This window comes from Carcharodon carcharias, chromosome 8, assembly GCF_017639515.1.
Source record: "Carcharodon carcharias isolate sCarCar2 chromosome 8, sCarCar2.pri, whole genome shotgun sequence".
Taxonomy (NCBI): domain Eukaryota; kingdom Metazoa; phylum Chordata; class Chondrichthyes; order Lamniformes; family Lamnidae; genus Carcharodon; species Carcharodon carcharias.
In genome coordinates, this window is record NC_054474.1 from 124,527,843 (window position 1) to 124,539,066 (window position 11,224).

The 11,224-nt window shown below is 44.2% G+C and overlaps 1 protein-coding gene across 3 annotated transcripts in view; it reads right to left on the reverse strand.

Annotated features, from left to right (window-relative positions):
• slc31a1 (solute carrier family 31 member 1) overlaps positions 1 to 3,970 on the reverse strand; it is a 60,193-nt gene extending 56,223 nt beyond the window's left edge. Inside the window, exon 1 of one of the 3 annotated variants that reach the window (XM_041194043.1) lies at positions 3,848 to 3,970. The gene's annotated coding sequence lies outside the window, so the exon portion shown is untranslated. Of the gene's footprint in view, positions 1 to 841; positions 878 to 3,847 lie in introns of those variants that run through there. The other 2 variants (XM_041194044.1, XM_041194045.1) reach the window with 2 other exon arrangements.
• Positions 3,971 to 11,224: the final 7,254 nt, after the last annotated feature.

Consider the following 11,224-nt stretch of genomic DNA (forward strand, 5'->3'; position numbering starts at 1 on the left):
CTAGCAGGATTAAATAATGCCCAACCAATTATACAACATTCTCAGAACTTGTCCCCCAGCACAAGTGGGCTTGGAAATTGTAAATGAGCTATTCTCCAAGCAACTTGCTTGTCCCTGTTGCATCTGTGATAGGCAAGATTATTCATCATTTTGTCCTCAAATATTTTAAACTAAGACTTTTAAAACAGACTATCAATGTCCTTTAAAAGGCAGGCACCACCTGTGGAAAAGGAAGTCAGTGATTAAGTTTACACAGTCCAAGAAAGACAAACCTGGCTGTGTTCAAGCTGAACTTAGTCTGGAACGAGACAGTGTCACACTGTAATTTTATTTCAGATTCCAGAAGCAAACCAAATTAGGAATAGTGTTTAACTCCCAAACAAAGATCCAATTGTTTATTCCAGCTGGGTGATTGGTCAGTTCATTCCACAATTCAACCTGGTCAAGTACTATGATTGGGTACAACACTCAGATTCCATCACCTCACAAACCCATGCAGTTTTGCCAACACACAACATTCAATAAAAGCATCAGAAGCCTCAACTGACGAATTCAATCAAAAATGCAGCTCAGTCAGCCAAATATTAACAGGAAGTTGAGCAATTCAAATGGCCACAACTTCAGAAACAATCTAGCTTTTCCAACAAAAATCAATCAGGTCCACCTCGAATGGGTCGAATTTATACAAGTGCAGATTCATGTAGATGTTGCTTTCAACTGCAACTTGCTGTGTCTGAATCCATCACACAATCCTCCATCAGCTGAAGCATGTGTCTGAGGAGGATTGCATCCCTACGTACTGCCTGCACATTGTAAAAAAAAGTTAAAATGTAGCCGCAACCTCACAGTAATTCAGCTGGTGGTGCACTGCCCAATGGGTCCCTCCTGCTTTAGTTGCACAGTGTCCAATCCTTGGTCTGAGCTGAATAATCTCAGTGGGGGAAGCAGTCAGGGATGTTATAATTGGTCTCAGCTATCTTGGCCGAGAGGAAAAACAACAGGGGTTTCTGTTCCTTACCAGCCATTATTCAGTGACCATATTCAGCCCCATACTCCAACCAGGAAGGCTGAGTACAGGGACCTGGCTGCAAGACCCCCCAGTGGTGGCCTGACTCTCACTTTCTAGACCTTCACACATGAAGAATACCCACTTGAGGGGTAAAAGCAAAATACTGCGGATGCTGATAAACAAAAACAGCTGGAAAAACTCAGCAGATCTGACAGCATCTGCAGAGAGGAACACAGTTAACGTTTCGAGTCCAAATGACTCATAAGAACACACTTGAGGGGTGTTGAGAGAGAAAGCTTCCTCCACATCCCTCATCTCAAAACATCTTGCTTCACCAAAGTGACATTTGCATTTTCAGCTTTCTTTATGGCTAAAGTGAGGCTGACAGTGGTGGCAAATCTTCAGCACTCATGTGCTCCAGGCCCTGGTGTAATAGCCCCTATCTTATTTTACATTGGCCTCATACGTTCAGCAGTCTGTGCTCAATTCCAACCCAGGTAAAAGAACAAGATGAAAATCCACTGCAATTGTTTGCTGCCTAGGCCTAACATTGCTGCCTAATCTTAAGGGTTAACAATTACAAGACAAAGCAAGGGGAGATATGGTGCATTCGTTTTCAGCTGGTCCCAGTGGATTTTCCACTCAGTCCCGTAGTCATAGGCACAGTAAGTAGCATTTAAAAGCAACTTTTTTGGCAAAAATAAACAAGTAATTATGATCTAAGCTAAAACTTTGCCATCAGAGCACTCTGTTCACAGACCCTGGGTATACACTGGTGTCACATTAAAACACTCCACTCTTGGACACTGGGTATACAAACATACTGGTGTCACATTTTAAAACACATAAATGGAAACCAACTTAGCAAACAGGAGTTCCAAGTCAGACTTTCATCAAACAAACACACTCATCTAGGTTCTGAATGCTTTAAGTCACAAGGACAAAGCAGCAGCTGCATAACTAACAAACCTCCTTAAATGCTCCACTCAGAAAGCAAATTAAGAGGTAACTCATCAAAGGTAGCAAAATGTTATAGCCTGTACTTGTCAATGAAGATGCCACCTCAGTTTAGTGTGATTCTACATACCTGTATTCAGAACAGGGACTACACACCCACGTTATTGCCAGATCTTACTTCCTTTCAATTGTCCAAAAGCTAATTTCTCCAAAATGATCAGTTACCTTCAAAGTTAACATCTGCTTCTCTGACAAGCCTGCCGAGAGCTTTCCACACCTTCTGTTCGGATTTCCAGCATATGCAATTTTGTTTACATTGGAATCATGTGTGATTGTAACAGAATGTTAAACCATTCTTACAGATAACTGAAGAGTCTTGCCCTCTTGCAAGTAGAGAATATCAATTGGTGCAGACTCAACTGATTTCTCTGCACATTACAAATTATTACTGGATTACAGCATTTGATACAAAGTGCTTTATACGATTCAGACTGAAAGAATACTACGTATATCAGAGATGCTCATAAGCAGTATTTCAAACAGTTCATTTCAATGTTTGCAGCAGACCAAACATATACTGAATAATTGGACCAGGGCAAGAAAACATAGTTCAGCTCCTAGTTCAAAATTAAGCATTCTGCCTTTATTTTTACAATACCATTTAAAAATTATTATAGGATCTGCTTATCTAAACTTGTCACACTGTAGTTACAACCTGTGAATGGTTTTATTGTATAGTCAGTTTTCAACTCACCATAAGAGTAAATACCCAGCCTGACTATCAGACCAACATTTATGTACTGTGTTGATGACTGTGGTAGGCGTACTGTCAACTTTTTGAGAAATACTGGCAACCATGGAGTATGCATCTGACACAAATTGCATCATAGAAACATATGCTCACATTATAGGCACACGTTGCACTGTTATGCCACTACAACACAAGAAAATGTCTTTCCAACTTTATTCGGAAGGAATTGGAGATGAGGTCAGTCTTGAATCAGTGGGTAGCACTCTCACCTGAGTGACAAAATTGTCATTTCAAAACCCACTCCGAGACTTGTGCACACAATCCAGGCTGACACTTCAGCCCAGTACTAAGACAGTGTTGTACTGGTGGAGGTGCTGTCTTCGGGAAGAGATGTTAAACCGAGTCCCCATCTACCTTCTCAGATGGATGGATGCAAAGAGTGCGTGGTGTTACTTCAAGTAGAATTAGGAAAGTACTTGTTTTGTCAGCCATTTATGATTCAACCAACATCATAACGATTTATCTGATCATTTACGAGGCTTCCGTTTGTGGGAGCTTGTTGTGTATAAACAGGATTCTGCTTTTATATTTACAATACAATGTGTAAATAATTTATATTTACAAACCTATATTTACAAGTGCCTACACTTCAAACATGGACCGTAAAGAGATCTAGGACATCCCGAGGTCCTGATAGACCCTGTATAAATGCAAATTCTAATAACATTGCTGCCTAATCTTAAGGTTAACAATTATAAAACAAAAAAGGGTAGATATGGTGCATTCGTTTGCAGCTGGTCACCAACAGATTGCACAATGCCATTAGAAGAATAAGCAACTAAACTTGTGTCTGAGAGGGTGGGGGAGGTCAGGATACAAACATCCTATCTTAACTGACCCAATTCCCCAAAAGGCGCTTCATTCATAAAGCGGCCCGATGTAAAATTCACTAAGTGAGGTGCTGAGCACAAGGCTTGCCGCCCCCTCCAGGTGCATCGCCTTCGGCAGGAACAAAAGTCCAGCCCGTCCATTCAAAGGTCACCTCTGTGAACTGGCCGGACCTTCCCCTCCCGAGGTGACCGAGCCTCGGCCTCTCCCTGCTCCCTTCCCCCTCAGAGTATTTCCCTTACCCCCTTGTCTGCTCCCCTCAGCCAGCGCTCCCGCGCACACCGTCCAGTCCACGTCTTCCAGTCGAGAGCAGCTGGCCCCACCCACCGCACGCACGGACCGGGGGGTGGGGGGGGGGCGGACGTGATGGCGCAATCGCCACGTCGAACCGGCACACTGACGTCACCTGCCCCGGCGCATGGCTGGGGACTGGGTGGTTGTCGCATGTTTGTGACATCATTGCACCCGGCTCGGGTAGTTTTAAGTGGCGTCTTAGACTGAGAAAAAAGACTTGGATTTACATTGCACCTTCACAACCACAAGACTTGTATCTACTTTAAATTCTTACATTTGATTATATTGTGTTTTCTGAATCATCCTTCCAAATTTCCCACCTATGTTTGAAATTTCACCTATTTGCCCAGCAAAACGTATTAAACAGTAATAGAACAGACAATTAAAAATGGTCGTTGACATATAACCTTAATTCTTATACATGGTGAGAAAGAATAATTGTAAAGCTATCACATTCTCTCCTTGTTCATCTGGCTTGACTTAACTGTTTGACCTGCCGCCATGTTCTGGGTTGCCAGTATGGTTTGGCTTGCTGCCATTCACCTGTGGAGTGACTTAGAGATAGTTAGTATTTAGTTTTTCTTAACCTATTCATTCAGAAATCTTTACAACAAAGACCTCATGATGAGTGCATTGTTCTATGGACAGTGTGTTCTGTCTTGCTCCCTTGGAGCCTCTTGGTCATCTGATCCAGATGTCATGCTTACATCAACATTAACATCATTGTCTAATTAACATTTCTATTAACCCTTTACAATATTTTCAGAGGAGGTGGTTTTGTGGTGCAGTGGTAGCATCCTTTCCTCTTAGCCACAAGCTCCAGGTTCAAGTCCAACTCCAGGACTTGCTGACCAAGAAAAGTGCATTCATAACAAGGCTAAGCAGGTTGAGTATCAACCAGTTAAATCCTTCCAATACACCAATGGTAGGCAGTAAGAGTGAGAGATTCCTAGTCAGCCATGTGATGGAGAGAAAATTGGAGTCTCTACCATCATTAATCATAGTTCCAGAATACAAACATGCATATAAAAGTGCATGATGCCACAGCAACTCAAATGCTTGGGGGGCCAGTTGGCCCCAAGCTGTGTGCACCAGATTGGTGCCAACAGCATGAGGTTCGATTTCCCATTCTGGCCGGGGGGAATACAGAGACCTGTCTCCTTGCCCTACCTGTGGTGGAGGTCAAGGTGCTGTGGGTCAGACCTGCCTTCAGGCAGAGAACTGAAGAAGAATTTCAGAGGCTCAAGTCCTACAACCTCTTTTCAAAGACTCAAAATGCATTGTTTTATATTTGTGGGCTGGCCAATACTTTGAACCGGTGACTGGACTGGCTTGGTTCCTCCCCCAAACAAACTCCGAGGAGACAAATCATCAAAATATTGTTGTATCATTGTACCAAGTCAAGATGGGATGGGATTTTTTTTAAAGGTAGCTACGTTTTAATTCTTTATGTGAATTAAAGAAACCAAGCATAGCTCTGGCTGGGGTGGATTTGGGACTTGTCTCCTTGCCCTAGCTGTGGTGGAGGTCACGGGTCAGGCCTTCAAGCAGAGAACTGAAGAAGAATTTCAGAGGCTCAAGTCCTACAACCTCTTCAAAGTCTCTCAAAATGCATTGAGGGTGCTGGCAGGTGGGTGTATCATGTCTCCTGTGCAGTATTGACTGTTTTGTTTCCTTCCCTTGGTCTTTTTTTTCTTTTCCAGCAATCAAATGCTGTGGTTAGTGGTGGGGTGTATTGTACATTATACAGCCATGTGCAAATAGGTTCAAATAGAATATTCTGGCTCAAGAATTGCCGCAAAAGTACCTGAGTAACTAAGGAAGAAGGAAATAAATAAATGAGGCAAGGAATAGCATGTAAATTCTCTCTGCAGTCTTCTAACTGAGCTCTTTAGAAGTGCTTTACTGAACAAATTAAGCCCTGTTAACCATGGGTATTAATTTTAAAGGAGCATGTTGATGAAACAACAGCATGTATGTATATAGTGCCTAATTGTTGAAGTAACATTTCTCAAGGTGCTTCACAGGAGCATTGTGAAGCAAAATTTGACACTGAGCTACATAAGGAGACATTAGGGTAGATGATCAAAAGCTTTGTCAAATAGATATGTTTTAAGGAGTATCCTAAATTAGGAAAGAGAGGTAGAGAGGCAGAGTGATTTAGGGGGGAATTTCCAAGCCTATCAGCCTTGACAGATAAAGGTACAGCCACAATGGTGGAACAATCAAAGTCAGGGATGCTTAAGATGCCAGATTTAGAGCAGTGCAGAAATATTGGGCGGGTTATGAGGCTGGAGAAGATTACAGAGGTAGGGAGGGGTGAAGCCATGGAACAATTTTAAAATGAGGATGAGATGCTTAACAAGAAGCCAGAAATGATTAGTGAGCACAGGGCATGATGGATAAACTGGATTTGGTGCGAGCTAAGACACAGGCAGCAGAATTTTGGGTGGCCTCAAATTTACGAAAGGTAGAATGTTGAAACAGTGCTATCCTGTTAGGAACACCAGAAACTTAAATGGAGAATGTAAAGGTGGAGCCTATATTTTTGATTGCTTCCTATCCATACTGATGTAGACCTTCCAGTTTGCTAATTTTAGAACTTTTGCTTCAGTGACTCTCACTCTTTATGAATGTCCTCACCAATCTTGATAAGAGAAGCTAGGAATACAAGCAGAACAAACTTTCTGATTATTGCAAAACAAAAGCAGAATTACCTGGAAAAACTCAGCAGGTCTGGCAGCATCGGCGGAGAAGAAAAGAGTTGACGTTTCAAGTCCTCATGACCCTTCGACAGAACTTGAGTTCGAGTCCAAGAAAGAGTTGAAATATAAACTGGTTTAAGGTGTGTGGGTGTGGGGGGGGGGGGGCGGAGAGAGAGAGAGAGAGAGAGAGAAGTGGAGGGGGGAGGTGTGGTTGTAGGGACAAACAAGCAGTGATAGAAGCAGATCATCAAAAGATGTCTCAACAACAGTAGAACAAAAGAACACATAGGTGTTAAAGTTGGTGATATTATCTAAACGAATGTGCTAATTAAGAATGGATGGTAGGGCACTCAAGGTATAGCTCTAGTGGGGGTGGGGAGAGCATAAAAGATTTTAAGATATTTAAAAATAATGGAAATAGGTGGGAAAAGAAAAATCTATATGGGAAAAAAAAGGAAGGGGGAAACAGAAAGGGGGTGGGGATGGCGAGGGAGCTCATGACCTAAAGTTGTTGAATTCAATATTCAGTCCGGAAGGCTGTAAAGTGCCTAGTCGGAAGATGAGGTGTTGTTCCTCCAGTTTGCGTTGGGCTTCACCGGAACAATGCAGCAAGCCAAGGACAGACATGTGAGCAAGAGAGCAGGGTGGAGTGTTAAAATGGCAAGCGACAGGGAGGTTTGGGTCATTCTTGAGGACAGACCGCAGGTGTTCTGCAAAGCGGTCGCCCAGTTTACGTTTGGTCTCTCCAATGTAGAGGAGACCACATTGGGAGCAACGAATGCAGTAGACTAAGTTGGGGGAAATGCAAGTGAAATGCTGCTTCACTTGAAAGGAGTGTTTGGGCCCTTGGACGGTGAGGAGAGAGGAAGTGAAGGGGCAGGTGTTGCATCTTTTGCGTGGGCATGGGGTGGTGCCATAGGAGGGGGTTGAGGAGTAGGGGGTGATGGAGGAGTGGACCAGGGTGTCCCGGAGGGAGTGATACCTACGGAATGCCGATAGGGGGGGTGAAGGGAAGATGTGTTTGGTGGTGGCATCATGCAGGAGTTGGCGGAAATGGTGGAGGATGATCCTTTGAATGCGGAGGCTGGTGGGGTGATAAGTGAGGACAAGGGGGACCCTATCATGTTTCTGGGAGGAAGGAGAAGGCGTGAGGGCGGATGCGCAGGAGATGGGCCGGACACGGTTGAGGGCCCTGTCAACGACCGTGGGTGGAAAACCTCGGTTAAGGAAGAAGGAGGACATGTCAGAGGAACTGTTTTTGAAGGTAGCATCATCGGAACAGATGCGACGGAGGCGAAGGAACTGAGAGAATGGGATGGAGTCCTTACAGGAAGCGGGGTGTGAGGAGCTGTAGTCGAGGTAGCTGTGGGAGTCGGTGGGTTTGTAATGGATATTGGTGGACAGTCTATCACCAGAGATTGAGACAGAGAGGTCAAGGAAGGGAAGGGAAGTGTCAGAGATGGACCACGTGAAAATGATGGAGGGGTGGAGATTGGAAGCAAAATTAATAAATTTTTCCAAGTCCCGACGAGAGCATGAAGCAGCGCCGAAGTAATCATCGATGTACCGGAGAAAGAGTTGTGGAAGGGGGCCGGAGTAGGACTGGAACAAGGAATGTTTCAAATACCCCATAAAGAGACAGGCACAGCTGGGGCCCATGCAGGTACCCATAGCCAACACCTTTTATTTGGAGGAAGTGAGAGGAGTCTACCTCGCGGAGGCTGAGCGTCAACTCGCAGACACTTCCTCCTACCTCTCCCTGGACCATGACCCCACCACTATGCCTGTCTCTTTATGTGGAATGTGGGGTATGTGGAACATTCCTTGTTCCAGTTCTACTCCGGCCCCCTTCCACAACTCTTTCTCTGGTACATCGATGATTACTTTGGTGCCGCTTCATGCTCTCGTCGGGACTTGGAAAAATTTATTAATTTTGCTTCCAATCTCCACCCCTCCATCATTTTCACGTGGTCCATCTCTGACACTTCCCTTCCCTTCCTTGACCTCTCTGTCTCAATCTCTGGTGGTAGACAAACCCACCGACTCCCACAGCTACCTTGACTACAGCTCCTCACACCCCGCTTCCTGTAAGGACTCCATCCCATTCTCTCAGTTCCTTCGCCTCCGTCGCATCTGTTCCGATGATGCCACCTTCAAAAACAGTTCCTCTGACATGTCCTCCTTCTTCCTTAACCGAGGTTTTCCACCCACGGTCGTTGACAGGGCCCTCAACCGTGTCCGGCCCATCTCCCGCGCATCCGCCCTCACACCTTCTCCTCCCTCCCAGAAACATGATAGGGTTCCCCTTGTCCTCACTTATCACCCCACCAGCCTCCGCATTCAAAGGATCATCCTCTGCCATTTCCGCCAACTCCAGCATGATGCCACCACCAAACACATCTTCCCTTCACCCCCCCATTGGCATTCCGTAGGTATCGCTCCCTCCGGGACACCCTGGTCCACTCCTCCATCACCCCCTACTCCTCAACCCCCTCCTATGGCACCAACCCATGCCCACGCAAAAGATGCAACACCTGCCTCTTCACTTCCTCTCTCCTCACCGTCCAAGGGCCCAAACACTCCTTTCAAGTGAAGCAGCATTTCACTTGCATTTCCCCCAACTTAGTCTACTGCATTCGTTGCTCCCAATGTGGTCTCCTCTACATTGGAGAGACCAAACGTAAACTGGGCAACCACTTTGCAGAACACCTGCGGTCTGTCCGCAAGAATGACCCAAACCTCCTTGTCGCTTGCCATTTTTAATCTCCACGCTGCTCTCTTGCCCACATGTCTGTCCTTGGCTTGCTGCATTGTTCCAGTGAAGCCCAACGCAAACTGGAGGAACAACACCTCATCTTCCGACTAGGCACTTTACAGCCTTCCGGACTGAATATTGAATTCAACAATTTTAGGTCGTGAGCTCCCTCCCCCATCCCCACCCCCTTTCTGTTTCCCCCTTCCTTTTTTTTCCAATAAATTATATAGATTTTTCTTTTCCCACCTATTTCCATTATTTTTAAATATCTTAAAATCTTTTATGCTCTCCCCACCCCCACTAGAGCTATACCTTGAGTGCCCTACCATCCATTCTTAATTAGCACATTCGTTTAGATAATATCACCAACTTTAACACCTATGTATTCTTTTGTTCTATTGTTGTTGACATCTTTTGATGATCTGCTTCTATCACTGCTTGTTTGTCCCTACAACCACACCTCCCCCCTCCACTTCTCTCTCTCTCTCCCTCCGCACCCGCCCCCCCCCCCCCCCCCACACACCTTAAACCAGCTTATATTTCCTCTTTCTTGGACTCGAACTCAAGTTCTGTCGAAGGGTCATGAGGACTCGAAACGTCAACTCTTTTCTTCTCCGCCGATGCTGCCAGACCTGCTGAGTTTTTCCAGGTAATTCTGTTTTTGTTTTGGATTTCCAGCATCCACAGTTGTTTTGTTTTTATTTCTGATTATTGCTTTTGTTAAGAAATTACTTTATGGCCCAAAGGCCCCTTCACTGCTGCTGGGGAATGTAAAGGATTGTATTTTTAAATCTGGTTTTAAACTTATTATTAAGTAATTTAAAAAATGAATGAGCAAATAACTGAGTGATATAATACACACACTTACAGTAGAAATATTTCTAATTTATTTCTCAAAGGAAAACAATAGAGGTTTCAATCTATTCAAAGCTATCGTTTTACTTTTTTTATATAAACAATGTTTCTTTTCTTTTATTTCTAGCACCTGTGAGGGCTAATGCTCGTTGAAACTATTCTCAGTCATTGAGTACATTCAAGACAGTGATCAATAGATTTTTGGATACACTGTACTGAGAGAATTAAGGGATATGGGGATAGTGCTAGAAGGTTGAGTTGAGGTAGAAGATTAGCCTGGATTTTACGAAGCAGAGGAGCAGGCTTAAAGCTCCAACTCCTGCTCCTAATTATTATGTTCTGATTATCTTCTTACTGTCTCCCAAGAATTCTAAAAATGAAGGTTAACAAAAGATGGAACAACCAAGATGGCCAAAGTGAGATACGTTTTAAGGAGCATCTTAAAGGAGAAGACAGTGTTAGGGAGGGAATTCCAGAGCTTAGGGCCTAGGCAGATTAAGGCATGGCTGTCAGTGGTCAAGAGATAAAAATCAAGGGTGCACAAGAAGCCAGAATTGGAGGAGCAGAGATATTTCAGATGGTTTTAAGGCTGTAGGAATTAACAGAGATTGGGAGGGGTGAGGCCAGGAAGGGATTCAAAACAACGGTAAGAGCTCTAAAATCAAGATGTTGCTGGACCAAAAGCTAATGTAGGTCAGAAAACACAGGGGTGATAGGTGAACAGGACTTGCTCTATGCTAGGATGTGGGCAGCAGAGCTTTTGGATGAATTCAAATTTATTTATGGTGGAAAACCAACCAGGAGGTCACGTGAATAGTCAATTTAAAGAGGTGTTCAAAATTATGTGGGGTTTGATAGAGTAAATAAGGAATGCTAAACTGCAGACAGTTAGACTGTAAGGTTGGAATCATCAGAAGGGGTTAGTTGTAAAACAGATATTTTGAAATGGAGATGGGCAAGCTAGGATGAAGTCTCAGCAGATACAGTGTGAATGGAATTTGTATTTTTAG